This window comes from Rhipicephalus sanguineus, chromosome 2, assembly GCF_013339695.2.
Source record: "Rhipicephalus sanguineus isolate Rsan-2018 chromosome 2, BIME_Rsan_1.4, whole genome shotgun sequence".
Lineage (NCBI taxonomy): Eukaryota > Metazoa > Arthropoda > Arachnida > Ixodida > Ixodidae > Rhipicephalus > Rhipicephalus sanguineus.
The window spans coordinates 195453160-195469068 of NC_051177.1; the positions used below are offsets into that span (position 1 = coordinate 195453160).

General features: G+C 47.9%; 1 long non-coding RNA gene across 2 annotated transcripts; it reads left to right on the plus strand.

Annotated features, from left to right (window-relative positions):
• The first annotated feature begins 10819 nt into the window (after positions 1 to 10819).
• On the plus strand, positions 10820 to 14071 carry LOC125757284 (uncharacterized). 2 transcript variants are annotated; one of them, XR_007415210.1, is made up of 5 exons: positions 10820 to 10920; positions 11182 to 11313; positions 11379 to 11450; positions 13490 to 13554; positions 13921 to 14071. It is a non-coding gene; the product is annotated as an uncharacterized LOC125757284 (long non-coding RNA). The 2 variants fall into 2 exon arrangements; XR_007415209.1 differs by lacking the exon at positions 10820 to 10920 and having other exon boundaries at positions 11055 to 11313.
• Positions 14072 to 15909: the final 1838 nt, after the last annotated feature.

Consider the following 15909-nt stretch of genomic DNA (forward strand, 5'->3'; position numbering starts at 1 on the left):
TTTCCTCAACCAGACTCACTCGGACTCAGACTCACCAAAATTTTTCCCAACCGAACTCACTCGGACTCAGACTCACAAAAACTTTACCCACCCGGACTCACTCAGACTCAGACTCACGTCTCGATATGAGTCTGAGTGAGTCTGAGTGAGTCGACTCATGAGTGAGTTTGCCGACCTATGGTCATGTCACACTGGCGAGCAATCGCAAGAGGAGCGCAGTGTGGACGTTGTTCGCAGAAGATTCGAAAACGAAGACTGCTAAGCGTGATAAATGTGGTAAGCAGTACTCAAGCCAGCGACGGAAACTCTTACGATATCACCTGCTGCACGCCCACTTTATTAACGTGCCAAAGAGTCATCCCCCAAAGAAAGATGGTCATGACAAAACTCACAATGTTAAAGACCCCGTTCCTAAAGGCATGAATCTGCCTCTTCATGTAAGTTATCAGTATTTCGCTATTTAGCCAACAGCGATCCACCTTTGCGTAGCTTATCTTGAAAATCAAGTCGGTTTTGAGTTACGTAAGACATTATTATGTTTCAAAAGGCTGGATTGTTGGTGATCCATATTCGTTCAAAAAGCTGCAGGTCTACTTCATAGGGACCTCTTCCTTGGTCCCTGCGTTTTCAGCGCTATGGCTTCACTGGATGAAAGCAGCAAGGCGTAAACACTCAGCAGTAAAGTTTGTTCTTTTCTCTAAATTGCAGACGTACCAGCGCATCGCCTTGTTGCTTACTTTGTCCGTGGCGTTTTTTGCGCAACGCTGTGTCCTCGTGTTGCAGCACAAACTCAGCTCTCTTTGCCTTTGATAAACCTGTGATTTTCGTTGCCTGCAGCGTCTATTGCAACTTTTTTTGTATTGTATTTAACCCTCAGCTTTTACTTGTTTTTGCAGGAGCGGAGCTCCTTAGGCCCGCACCCCGCAGTCGCCGTCGAAGCTCCCTGCAACATGCGGCGCCGGCGCAAAAAGACAATAATACGCCGCGCGCGGCGCAAAAAAAAAATAAATAAAAAAATTGGCCGCGTATCTGCGTGCTCCGCTGCAAATGCCGTGTAAAGACGATAGAGGAGGCGCTGCGTCTACGCTGCGTGAGATATGGACGCCATCTGGGAATACATCGGGAAACATGAGCTTGTGCAGAAGGTTTCCTTCCTCCGTGGCAGAGGGCGTTTGTCGGTGCGCATAGCATGGTATCTTCAGCGCAGCCAATTGTGTATCTATGTATTTTCTATTAAAGGAACACACCACCTAGTGATATTGCGCCTCAGACATGCGTAATATTTACTTTTTGATCGACAACGTTCACAAGTATGAACAGCCGTACCAGTTCAAGATGGGTGGGCGGTAAGCAAGTGGTTTAACTTTGGCCGCGTGGCTGAATCGGGTGACAGACAGACAAACAGAAAGACAGACAAACAGACCAAAATTTCTGCGTTCAAGTTTCCCAAGAAAGACTATCGTCTTTAAAAAAAAGTCACAGTTTCGCCGCAAGGGCGAAGCAATGAATGCGATAGCAATAAAAGCAGCCCGTGATGGACGCGCTGCGGCTACCGTGCGTCCATCACTACGCGGCAGCTACTAGACAGTTTTAATTTCACGTACGTAGGGACTTCTCATACGCAAACGTGAAAAGTACACGTACGTTATGTGCACGACATCTGAAACGCTTTTAGCTACACGCACGCGACGCGCGGTGAGAGCTACCACGTAGCTCGATCTGCTGAGAATCATGAACACTGCGGTAGTTTGTTCGAAAGCCCGCGCGAGCAGACAGCGGAAGGGCAAGGTTCTCGCTGCGCAAATATAAGAAGAAGCGAGAGAGCTGGCCGACGCCTTTAAAGGGGCCCTGCAATACCTTTCTTAGTTATATTGGAATAGTCTCATTATTGACGTATGACTCTTCACGAGTCATATGCCGCAAAAATTTTTCGAATCCGTCAAGTCTAAGTGGTGTTACCAAATTATAGAGATCACGTTCCGCAGCTTTCTCCCTCAACTCAACGCCGCGAGCGCGCGGAGAGCTAGGCAGCGAGTCGAGGGAGGGAGCGCAGACGAGCGAGGCTCCGCCCAAGAGCGCCGGCGGAAATTTTTTCTTCATTTTTTTCTCTCTGACGTCTGGGCGCAACCACGTGGTCTGTGCCGCCACTTCCGGTCGGCTTGCGTCGTTCTCGTCGAGCGGAGTCGATCGCGCTGTGTATCGCGCGTGCTTGAAAACTGCGCGTCGGTTTGGTAATGTTGGGTGTGCACCTCGAACGCCGTAGTGTTTTCATCGCTTTGCCAACCATGGAAGCAAACCTGCGCGCTCGTTTGGAACGAATGACAGCTGAGATCGGTTTCGGCCCATACTCCGACATACCGCCTCGTAAGACGGCACTGGCAGACTAGAGTGCCTCGATGCGCGCGCCCCCGCTTAGAGTGGTGTCAGCTTTTGAAAGGGCAGGTGCCGCCTCCGCGGCCTTGGCAGCAGCGTGGCCGCCATTTTGAATCCCCCGCCCGGTCACTTGTGCGTGGCGCGCGTGCTGTTTTTAGGTCGGTGCTCGCTTCCCTCCAGTTTTATGCGCTCGCTACCGTCACCATGGCCGGGTGTTGCGTGCCGCAGTGCACCAATCATTCCAAAAACGCTGGGAGCTGTATCGTTTTAGAAGATACGAGGTTTCTTTGAACAGTAAAAATCAAACGTGACAAGCGGCATCCGAAGAACACATTATGCACTTGCAGCGTAAGTTTCCGGCCGGTATTTCGAATGCACATGTAAGGATAACTTCTGCCGGTGTTAACCTTGCGTAATAAATGGACACACTGATATCAGCTACATGCTTAAAATGCTTTGGTTCACGTGTGCATGAATCCTGCATTTTTCTCCGCAAACATTATTTACTGCACTTGAATGGTCCCGTATCTGCCTTTGATTTTTGCTTTCGCTATTTTGTAATTTGAAATGTATCATGGAATATATTATGCGTGTTTGCAGATCAGATCCTTCTTTTTTTCCTAATACTAATTATTTGTGAGAATTTACGTCCCAATAACCCCGATATGATTATGAGAGGCGCCGTATATAGTGGAAGGCTCCCGAAATTTTACGATCTGCTGGTCTTTAACGTGCACCTAAATCTAAGTACGCGGACCTCTGTCATTTCACCTCCAACGAAATGGGGCCGCTGCTGCCGGGATTCCATCCCGCAACCTACGGGTCACCAGTCAAGCACCATAACGAAAACCACGGCGGGTTCTTATTTTTTATATTACTTTCCGTGTTTCAAGTACGCCTTCTGTGCTGGTCTGATGCCCATGTATGTATGTGTGGAGTTAAATGTTTTTAGGGGCGAAGCTCCTTATAGCGGCACCCGTTCGTCCCCGTCGTAGTAGTGTGTAACCAGTCTTAAAAACGGAGGGGGCGTGCACACATGAATGCTCCCTAAAGACAATGCGCTGCGACAGTACGTGATATGTATCGCCCTCTCCTCTCCTACGCTTCCCCCTCTTTCTCCTCTCCTACGGTCCCCACCGGCCGCCCCTTCTCAGCACTCCATCGGCCGCCCCTTCTTTCCTCGAGATAAGCGCACGAAAGCGACCACGCCCTGTAGAGCGAAGAGCACGGCGTTCGCAGGAGCGGGGCGACGATCTTTAAAGCGCGCCACACGCGCGCACGGCGCGCCATCTATGTGGCTACTAAGAAAGCATGCTCAATTACATGGTGTATATAAATAGCTCGCCGTTAGCAGGCCGAAAGACGGTGCTGTCGTGGCCTAACGTCTAACGCGGCGGGCTGCAAAGCGAGAGGTCGCCCGTTCGATTCCGCGCGTCGGAAAGAATTTCTGAATTATTTTTCTTTGTGACTTTTCTATATATATATACATACTTATACATATACGGTGACTGACGGCGACGGGGACGGACTATTTTCCAGCCGAGACTGTCCATATAATTGCTATCGCAATAATAAAACTCACAGGCTGCCTTATGCGTTCGCTTAAGACGGCTCGAAACACGAAAACCATCTTCTTCTCAGTTTTTTTTTTTGTGCACAAAGCGCGGTTTCGCATTGCCTCCAATATCGGAGGCACCTCACCTGGTTTTGCACTGCCTCCGTGATCTGCCCACTTTTCACCAAGCTACGATGTCATGTGATAACGGCATCATATGACGTCACGCCAAAATTTGTGAATTCATGATGACGTCAACACGTGACGGTTATTCTCGTATCCCTCGTCCCCGACGTCGTGGTACGCTGATGCCGCAGACGCGGGACACCGACGGCCAAATTTCGCGTTTGATGAGGCATGTAAGGCAGAAAATACGTCCGCCACGGTGGTATAGTGGTGACGGAGCTCGGCTGCTGACCCAAAAGTCACGGGTTCGATCCCGGCCGCGGCGGTCGCATTTAGGTGGAGGCAAAATGCTAGAGGCCCGTGTACTATGCGAAGTCAGTGCAGGTTAAAGAACACCAGATGGTCAAAACTCATGGAGCCCTGCAACTACGGCGTGCCTCATAATCATGTCAGGGTTCTGGCAAGTAAAACCCCATATATTATTATTATTATTAATAAAATAGACAAATAAACGACGCCGTGCATCTGCCGCACAAAGTGTAAAACAGTATTGGAAACACTCAATAATATGTGCATGCAATTGGGCATGCGAGAAAACCTGCAGATACAGAAAAAGAAACTGCAGACACAAGAAGGAAAAACGCTCTGATACTGCGCTCATGCAAAGTTTTGCGGCATACTACTCAACAACGTATTCATCGTTTTGATAAGGACTCAAGGTGCAACTCGAGTGCCGATACAGTAGCGGCTACAGATTGTGAGCAAGAAATGTCAGCAATAACAATGATCAAGAAGCTTTCGTTTCATTTTAGCAGGATATTCCCACCATACTGCCACTCGGCCCTTTATTCTGTGTACAATATCTATGATGCCATTTATAATAAACGAGTAAATTGTTCGCAAACTTAGCAAAATGAGCCACCTTAATTGCGCTTAGATAGCTTCGCAACACTAAATTGTGTGTGTTCAGATACACGTACTGCTGCTGCTGACATGTATACAAATACAAATTTGGAATGCGGAGCTTACGAGAAAATTAAGTAAGGTTTTAGACTTTGTCGCTTCCGGCGTAAGGAAGAGGTTTCGGTTTCAACATAACAGAGTCTACGTCTACCTCTATCGCATAACACATGCACAGGCCGTCAGCTTACATGAATTACATGCTTCCTTAATAAACATTTAGGCAACAACAGCAATAAAAGCTGCCCAAGCTTCAAAAAAGAAAAGAAAAAGAGAAAGCTCACTAGCGTGCACTTATTTCCGGACGTATCCGCGCACCGCAAGCGCTTTGTGTAGCGCGTTTCGCATGCTGCCGAGCTGCGGCGGGATTCGCAATGGCGGCCGTCGTAGCAGACGACGCGCCTGTCCTCACCCTCAGCGGAGCGCGCGGGCATCAAGGCACCCTATGGCAGACGACCCCGAAGCGCCGCCATTACCGGACGCCAGCATTGTTATCGGAGACATGCTGCACGGCTGCCTCGGTCGGTCGTGAGAACGTGCCGACGATGCAGTTCCCAGCTGACGAGGCAACACTCGAACGGCTGCCACTCTCAACGGCAACCGGCGATGGTCAAAAGCACAGAAATATTCACGTTTTCGGCACTGCGCATGGCGAAGAAAACGGAACCACGCAACTACGAGCAGACGAGCTGTCGGTGAGACCGGAAGTGCTAATATTAATGTTTGTTCGGTGTTTTTAACGCGATAACAGAATATAAACATACATATCTACTTATTGAACTCAAAATTAACAACGAAAGTAATAATGAGGGTGTTATCGTGATTATAACATCTAGCCAATGGTGGAACTGCCGACAATCGCGTCATATTTTGCGGACTAATACATCATTTGTCGAGAGAAGAGGGAGCGATTTTCAGCTGACTTTGAGAATTTATTGTAAATTCCAGGCCGTGCGCATCGCTATAATATTTGGCTCGCGTGTTCTCGGGAGCCTCGACTACCGATCGGCAGCGCTTTTTGAGCATGCTCGAAAAGTGTTGCAGGGCCCCTTAAAGTGCGCCCGCGCGCTCCTAGCGCCATCTCGCTGGTAATGAAGAAACGCTTATAAGCGCCTCCGTCTCGGAGGACTGCAAACGGTAAAGGGTGTGTATATAACGCTCGCCGTTAGCTGCCAGAGGGATGTGCGCTTTGTGGAGTAGTGCTTAGCGCACCGCGCTGCGAATTTAGAGGTCGCTGGTTCGATTCCGCGCTTCGGAAACATTTTTCTGATTTATTTTTCTTTGGGATATTGATGTATATATACATACTTATACATATACGCAGCATGACGGCGGCGACGGCGACGGCAAAAATCAGCCGAGACTGTCCATATAATTGCTATCGCAATAAAAGAAAAAGAAGACAAGGTGCGCGGCGCAAGGCGCGCGCGACGTTCGGCGCGTGGCGCAATAAACAGTTTCAAAACTTACAGTGGCGTCCACTCTTTGGGTACAGTGTACTAGATTAGGGTGAACATGGCTCAGCGTGGACGCGCTCCGCGGAGCGTCATTGCATCCGGCGCGGCCGCGCACCGAATCGAGGCGGCGCAGGCGCACACGAGCGCACCGCTCTTGCTGTACTACAGCCAGGCAAGAGCGGCGCCTCGGCAATGGTCCAGCTCTGTTGCAGACCACGCGCAGTCGCTCCTGTGCGTCCCTCTGCGCATGCGCCGCTACGCTTCCATGCGCGGCCGCGCCAGGTGCGCTGCGCCGTGTTCACCCTAAGAGTGGACGGCACTGTGTACATCGTCGTTTGCGTCCCATTTCTAAGGAGCTTCGCTCATCGGTTGTATTCGTACACGGTACAACTGCCGATTGTGTGTGTGTGTGCGCGCGCGCGCGTGTGCGTGTGTAAAACTGCACTATACCGTGATCCAAGAAGTGCCACATTGTAATATGCGTTGTTTATTTCTTGACTGGTGTGTGTGTGTGTGTGTGTGTGTGTGTGTGTGTGTGTGTGTGTGTGTGTGTGTGTAAAACTGCACTATACCGTGATCCAAGAAGTGCCACATTGTAACATGCGTTGTTTATATCTTGACTGGTTCCTATTGCCGTTATATTTTACTCCTTAGCAAATAAAAGATTATTGCTTACCAATGAAAGAAAGAGAGAAAATATATTAGAAGGCAGATAGGGTGGCATGAGCTAGTACACACCGGCCTGCTACTCTGCACTGGGGAAAACTCAACGGGGGGAAAAGAGTGATGAAGTATGATGATGGTGACATGAATAAGTGATCCGTACATATATTATAAGATATGTTTGCTAGCGTAAAGGAGACAAGGACACTAATAATTATCTTTCATTATGCTGTATACCAACTAGCCCATCTGTCCGCCTTATAGCGGATATACCTTTTTATGAATGTAAAGTTAGCTTTCCTGCGATGCAGTTAGTCACTTTTGCAAACAACGTGTTCAAGCGCAGCTTACTTACTATGCGCAGTTATGTTACTATGACGCGGAAAATGCCTACTCAGCTCTCTTGACATAAACATGCGTATTAGACCAACCCCAGCACGTGCAACTAGGACCTCGTCTCAACTTGAAGCACGACAGCTGCCGCCATTAGTTGGGCGAATATGCAGCGCAAGGGAGCGCACTCGCCGATTATGACAAGGGTCTAACAGACCCTTTTCATAATCCGCAATCTTACTCATCGGTTTACCAAACGTCCAGCATACAGTCCAATAATACTGAAAAAAAAATGCCCTTGTAGCATTTGGTATACTGTATCGCCGCATATTTCGGGGGAAATGCAGCTTTTAGCTTATGCTTGCACTCCCATGTCAGCCAGCCTAGAGGCCCCCCTCTTGTGCGAAGGAAGGAAGGAAGGAAGGAAGGAAGGAAGGAAGGAAGGAAGGAAGGAAGGAAGGAAGGAAGGAAGGAAGGAAGGTAACAGAAAAGCAGGGGCGTAGCCAGAAATTTTTTTCGGGGGTGGTTCAACCATACTTTATGTATGTTCGTGCGTGCGTTTGTATATGTGCGTGCCTATATACGCAAGCAAAAATGAAAAATTTCGGGGTGGGTTTGAACCCCCCCAACCCCCCCCCCCCCCTTGGCTACGCCCCTGCAGAAAAGGAATGCTTGAAATACGTGGCACAAGGTTGCAACTGACAAGAAACAAGAAGGGAAAGAATGGCGTTCTTTCTGTCTCTTCTTGTTTCTTCTCTGTTGCAACCTTGCGCCACGTATTTCAAGTAACGATGCACCAACTAGCCCAACATAGCGTACAGAAAAGGAGAAGGCAGGGAGGTTAACCAGACAAGGGAAGACAGTCGCTAAATACTATTATGTTCTAATGTCTGATACATTAGACATTGCTCACAGTTCGGGCTCCACGGTGGTCTAGTGGCTACGGTGCTCGACTGCTGACCCGAAGGTCGCGGGATCGACTCCCGGCCTCGGCGGCCGCTTTTTCGATGGAGGCGAAAATGTTTGAGGCCCGTGCGGGGAGGAGCACTCGGAAAAAGGACGAAGGGCCCATGGACGGAGGAGCGCCAGCGAAGGAAAGAGCGAAACCAGCGAGGGCCTCTTTTGTATCATCAAACGCGCGTAACTCCGCTATTACGGCACCGTTTCGAAAAATTCTCGCGGCTACGTGTTTGTTGAAGACTTGTGCACAACTGCAACACCACAACTAATTTCGACCTATGGGTGGCTTTTGCAAGTCTCACTGGTTTTCGTTGTGTACGTGCCATGTCAAATTGATTCAAGAGCTCCCTTTGAAACGTTTATACCTATTGGCTGGAAAGATACGATTCTCTATATTGTTACAGGTAGCTTGTTTAATAACTATTCACAATGCACAGCGCAGGGTGGACAAGATGGCGACAGTCCAGCAACAACCAGCAAGCGACGTCGTCTTCCTCTTTCATACAGCCACGCTGTCTGGTATCATAACCCCCCGGCGGTAGAAGCCCCGTCTCGGTGCTTCACAGATGTGGTCGAAGGAGGGTAATAAGACTTGAGCCGAGACACGTGAACGATGTCGCTCGTAGCTGACGATGACGTCGTTGGATCGGCTGGGATGATCTCATAAGTGACGTCAGTCACCTGGCGAACGACACGGTATGGTCCAGTGTACCGTGACAGCAGTTTGTCAGAAAGCCCCACACGCCGAGTGGGTGACCAGAGAAGCACAAGAGAACCCGGGGAAAAGTGCACGTCTCTATGACGACAATCATAGAGCTGTCTTTGGTGCTCCTGCGAAGCTTCTAGGCGGTTACGGGCGAGTTGGCGCGCGTGGTCGGCGCGGGCGATGGCTTCGGCGGCATATTCGGTGGCGGACCCTTATGAAAATGAGTCTTGAGTGTCTAGTGTCGACTAGGTGCGCTCCTAATGAGTCACTAGACAGACATTAGACATGCAAAGCCTAATGTCGTTTAACATTAAGTGTACATCGGAGAGTCAAACGACCATGTGCACTTTAATTTCTGGTGACTGAAGTGTTCAGACTTTCAGTTGCCGTTCCTAATGTCAAAACGCGCATCACAACAAAGAAGTTAAAAAGCCTTAATCGCCACCGTAAAATCAGTTTATCACAATAGACAAGTTCGTCTTTCAGAGACTACAAGCAATAAACAATTTGTGTTGCAATGTACACAAATATCGTGTTTCAGTTGAATGCGTAAATATTTTACTTATATCGCCCATGCACCGGCGATCGAAGAATTGCTGACGACCCCAGCAAGGTTCATTATATTACCTGCCGCATATATAGAAGTAAGCACTTCCTTATTTTTAAAAGGCATGAGTCGATCACATATGCAAATATGAACAGATATGATCAAGTGACACTGCGAACACTCGCTCAGGGGCCCGTGTTGCCCATTTTTCCAGTAGAAGTTAACGGAGGAGAGTGGGGATTACCCGCACGGCGTCGCGAAGGATTTTGGGTGGCGGAGAAGAATTGGAACTGTGGACAATGGGTGACGTACAGAAAAAAAAGTTCGTTGTTGTTGTGATAAAAATTAGGGACTGTTCCTATGCATGGTGCACTTACATATATGTCCAAAACAGAATGTTGTTGGTTGCAAAGATACGCGGACAAGCGTTTTTCCCAACCTTAAAATACTGTCTCTATCTCTCCTCGCTGTTGCAACGCTGGTCAGAAGCAGCCGACAAGCAAAGTTCGATTTGGCCCAACGTCGCGTACATCCTTCTCCCGCCCCGCCCCCCTCGTAATGTCGTCTCCACGCGACTCTCCCGCTCTCCACGGCGTCAACTCCTCTCTCCCTTCACTCCTTCCTTGTCCCATTCACCTCCTCTGTGTGCAACGTTGGGTGTCGCTTATCACACCCTACCCATTTCCTCCTCCCATCATAATCCCTACCTCTTTCTATCCACGGGAGAGGGCAGTAACTTGAAACAAAAAAGCGTTTCTTTTGAGTAAGGACTCAGAGATGACCACCGTCTGGGATGCGAGTTTGAAAACTGCCCATTTCTAACTTTCATTTCCCCAAAACAAAATGTATAGTTGTATAACAAAATCGAACAGTCATAACACATTCCCAACATGCACACACGGGTGTAAAAAAGCCATAAATACACTTTTTTGTATGTACAGTGACAAATAAAAACAACAGTGCTTTATTTTCTACGGAGCGCTGTTTGAAGAGAGGGTCAGCACGCACCAAGGAGATATTTATAATTGTTCTGATTTAAGCAGCGTCATTTCGCGTTTTTGCACTTGTGAAAACGTCGCACCTTTTACGTGCACCTCACAGTCAAAATAGCGCCTTCGTCTTCAAGTGAGCGCTCGCAACCCTCCAGCTTTCCCGACGACTCGCCGAGGGAGCTTCTGACGAATTTCGCTAGCAAAAGCCTGAGACGGCCGCTCGAACAATGAAATGGCCGTCACATGAGGTACGGAAGGTTCACAAACCAAAACTAAATTCGAAACGCGCGCTGAACCGGACTATTTCGCGGAGCAGTACATGTGCAGTAGCTCCGCCCCCGTAGCCTTCCCTTCATTGCCAAGAAAAGTTGTCCTTGGGGGCGCTTTAGTTGTTTGACGGGTGCGCGCGGTTTGTGTGTGTGCCATGCTGTGTTCTACAATGCTCCGTTACCACGTTTATCGATTATGCACGTTGGTTACATGATTCAATATCAAGTGTACCTTCCAAGACGATCTAGGTCCTAGTCTCGTGACTGACGGCGAGTGCGGACGTACAGCAGCCTTTTGACAAGACTGTCGCCGAGTGTACGGTACATTGTGGACTGTAAAGCTGAAGAGTGCGCAGTGGATGCCTGATTTTGGTAAGTTCTAGAATATTCTGAATTACACAGCTAGGTTACTTCATTACATGACGTCTTTTACGCAGGAACCTAGTGTGATCGTCTGGGCGGTGTGTTCACTCTGCGGGGATGATGGCCAGAGGAAGGATGATAGACAGGTATGTTTTACGCTATGCTCAATGCTTTCTGTGCACTTTATACGGTTGTATGAAGCATTCACCATCTGTGTTCACTACCTACAACTGCAACGGGTGGATGAAGGTGCGTTGCTTTGCGCGATACTCCGCTTCTGTAACGCAAGCGTTTCGTGTAATGGCGCTCTTCGTCCTTGGCTGTTCGATTATTCCAAGAATGCCTGTCGCTCGGCCCGCCCGCTTCCCGCTTGCTGGAGTGCGAGGGTAGAGGGGGCATACAAAAGCGCCGCTGCCGCTTCTCTCCGGGAGCTGGATGACCTTGGGGACGCCTGCGCGATGTGTGTCGCAGGGAGGGTCACACTCGCGTTGTCCTTTTGGGCGCAGGGGACCGGAGTGGGGGAGGTGAGGAAGGAGGGGAGGACTGCAGTGCTTGAGAGCATGGCCAGCATGGCCCTTTCTCGTAGACGGGACGCGGCCGCGACCGAGGAGAGAAAGTGGCCCGTTCTTGGATTCCGCCGCTCAGAAGCGATCGTAAACCGAAATAAGAATCATTTGCAAGATTTCTTGTAGCCCAGTTGTGATTCCGTAAGTAAACTTCTTAGCGTCGTCGAAAGTTATTGATATCGACTACAGCTGTATACTGCTCGAGATCATCGCCTGAAGCTACTTGTACGATGGCTTATCACTTCGGAAATAAAACTGCTTTAAACATAACTTTCATCGCCTAGCCTTCTCATGATGCAGGTACAAATGAAGCAACTCTTCAGGAAACTCAGTAATAATTGGCATGTAGTACGCGGGGAGGAAGATATCAAAACACGCTGCGGCTGCACATGCGCGCGCGGTGCTCTGCAGTGGCGTGTGTTTGTGGCTCTCTCCGCGACTACTGCTCCGCGCTTGTTTTTGTTAGAAGTTAGTTGCACTATGGTTAGGATTTTAATCTGACTGTGCAAGGTCGTTGCTACGAGAAACGAACTTGCGTTGGGTGAACCCACTTGAAGATAATACAAGTCAGTGAATTACGTTATATTCTGGTACTAACACCATGTGTACATTAATTTGAAGTAGCACAAGATGTATATAATTATCAATTCTAGACAAATATGCCAGTTAGTTGCGTTTGGCAAGGTGCCTTTTGTTGCAATATTTGTGTTTGAGAAAAATGATGTGAAATATTTTTCCCGTCGTTATATTGTTTCCTGAAGCATACTGGTTTATATTAACAGAAGTTGTAATGGTTAAGCAGCACTGTTCCTAGAGCTTTTTATCCACTGTGCTGAGGTGGCAACAGCACACCTCAATTATGTGCTTATCTAAAGTTCATGTTTCTTTTGTGAGCTTTTCTTAAGGGAGCATGAAACTGAAAAAGCGCTCTTATTTGCAGGTTGTGCGACTAAGACGTAGCATTCATTGTGAGAGTGCTACTTTAATTTTATGAAGTAATTATTAGGGGAACAAATCTAAATTCTCATATGTAACTATGTGTGCAGAAGTTTAGAGAAGGCTGACAAAAGTGGTTAACAGTTTTTTTTATGGCTTGCAGCACTACAAATTCAAACCGATATTCCAGGCATTGATTGGCTTTAACACGACTAGAATTACTTTCCTAAACGGCTCAAATTCATCATATAATACAATATGTAAAGCTCGGCATTATGGAGTGTGCACATAGGCCACACATACTCTTATTTTATCAATTTATGCATTTTATATTGTGTAGCAGAGCTGATGTAATTTTCGTCATTTAAATGACCTATATGGTAATCTGCGTTCTCCAACCACATAGTGTTTACTAAGTACATAACTTTCTGAAAGTTCGGCTTGCAATGGCACCATTACAGTTGTCTGCCATGAGCCGTTGCTCAGGTTATACCTGTTCTTATAGCGCAATCTGAGTCCATCATTCAAGGCCCTTGCTGGTATATAAACATAGACTTGCCTGAATACATTGTATGTATTGTGTGTGAGCTGTAAGGTCTGTGTGGTGCGCCAACTCATGAATGTTTTCTGGTATCCTTTACATATGTACCCGGTGATCTCACCTGTTCGTGGAACTGAAGCAGACGACAGCTTGCAGAAGAAGATGGGAGCGTTCTACCTGTGAGCCTGGTCGAGTTTATATTTTATGGTAGGCATTTGTTTCAATCTTTACAAAAAGCTTGGACATGTTGCGCCTGCTCATGAACCTATTGCACCTTTTTTGAGGGAATTCTAAGATCAAAGAAACAAGACCCTAGACGTAACTCCATTAATGTGTACTTGATGCTGGACTTGACCTTCTGTGTTGTTTTCCTGTTTTCTAACAGGATTTGCTGAAAGTTTCGATTGGAAATGCGATATAAGATGCAATTTTGACTAACTCTAACTTCACAAAAGTGTTTTTGTCAACTACCTGCACGGGGCCTTGGCAGTACATCTAAGTGTTCTAAGGTGCACGATGTGCTGGATAAAGTTTTCTTTGCAACTCATATATTTACTGCGATCTTTCGTGCAGGATACACATGCATGGATACACATACATGGATTCCCTACAAGGACCCTGCGCATCAAAAGCAATCTGTCATCAATGTTAAGTAGACAGATTAAACGAAACGAAGATATGACAGGTGTACACCATATTTTTCTTTCATTTAACCTCTGCATGTTTCCCAGTCAATAAATGTTTTTATCCATTTTCTTTTGTTGAGAAATGTCTTTGTACAGCACAAGTGTTGTAGAAGGTGCATACATGCACTTTTGTATGATGCTTGGCTGCATGCGTATCAACCAGCAAACACATTGTCAGGCACAACTAATATGTGATTCGGTACTATCATCCGGACATATCATAAATCTTATCATGCACTGTAATAGTTCTGTTTCAGGAATGTTATGAATGTCATTGGCCACGAAGCACAAGCTTGGCCGAGGGTCATCGCAAACAGGATGTTTCATACTCACAAGAAAGTCACTCATAAGGACACATTAGAATGACGGTGGCCAATATGTTTTTGAATGACATTATGAGTACATTAAAACAATTCTGAAGAAATACATTAGAGAATCAAATTAGTGTTGATGTCAAAGGTCGTTTCATGCTCACTAGACTATCACATGTTAATACGCATCGGACTATCACATGTTAATCCGCATCAGACTATCACATGTTAATACGCATCAGAATAATTGGCCGATATGTTTTTGAATGGCATTTCAAATACATTACAAAATTATAAAGGGACACATTAGAGCGTCAAATGACTGAAATGTCAGAAGTCATTAGACTTTCTTTTTGAACTCGTCTCACATTTTCATAAGGGGAGGGCAGCAAAGTGTCCAAGGGTAGCGCGGGTTCTCGTCCGTATAGGAGATAGAATGGCGAGTAGCCGGCAGTGTCGTGACGCGAGGAATTGTAGGCGAACGTCACATATGGCAAATGAATGTCCCAGTCCTGGTGATCAGCCGCAACGTATTTCGCGAGCACGTCGGTTATGGTCCTGTTGAGGCGCTCCGTGAGACCGTTTGTCTGTGGATGGTACGAAGTTGTAAACTTGTGCTTGGTATTGCAAGACCGCAGGATTTCTTCAACGACAGCTGAGAGGAAGGTGCGGCCACGGTCAGTGAGAAGTTGGCGTGGGGCTCCGTGCACTAAAATTATGTCGTACAACAGAAAGTCCGCAACGTCGGTAGCGCAACTCGTCGGAAGTGCTCGTGCGATAGCGTACCGCGTCGCGTAGTCTGTGGCGACAGCAATCCATTTATTTCCGGAGCTGGAGAGTGGGAAAGGGCCAAGCAGGTCGAGACCGACTCGAAAAAAAGGTTCAGCGGGAACCTCGATCGGCTGAAGGCAGCCAGCTGGAAGGGCAGACGGCTGTTTGCGGCGCTGGCAGGGCTCACAAGCGGCGACATAGCGTCGAACAGAACGGGCAAGTCCAGGCCAAAAAAACCGACGACGTACACGGTCGTATGTGCGGGAAACGCCCAAGTGGCCCGCCAAGGGAGCGTCATGAAGTTGGTGAAGGACAGTCGAACGCATATGTGCCGGTATGACGGGAAGTAAGTCGGAGCCGAGTGGATCGAGGTTGCGGCGGTATAGGATCCCGTCTTTGACGAGATACATTCGTAGAGGCGCGTCACGAGGTGCTGACTCAAGTTGGTCAATGATGGCTCGTAAAGATGCATCCCGGCGTTGCTCTTCGCCAATTTTGAGCAGCTGCGACACAGAAAAAAACGTCTGCGATGGTGTCAGTATCGGCTGCTTCCTCCACAGGGTAGCGGGATAAACAAACCGCATCCTGATGCAATCGCCCTGTTTTATACGTTACAGAGAACGTGTATTCTTGCAGGCGTAGCGCCCAGCGAGCAAGTCGTCCTGTGGGATCCTTGAGTGAGGCTAGCCAGCAGAGCGCGTGATGATCGGTGACGGCACGGAATGGGCGCCCGTATAAGTATGGACGAAACTTTGCGACTGCCCACATAAGAGCGAGACACTCGCGCTCTGTGA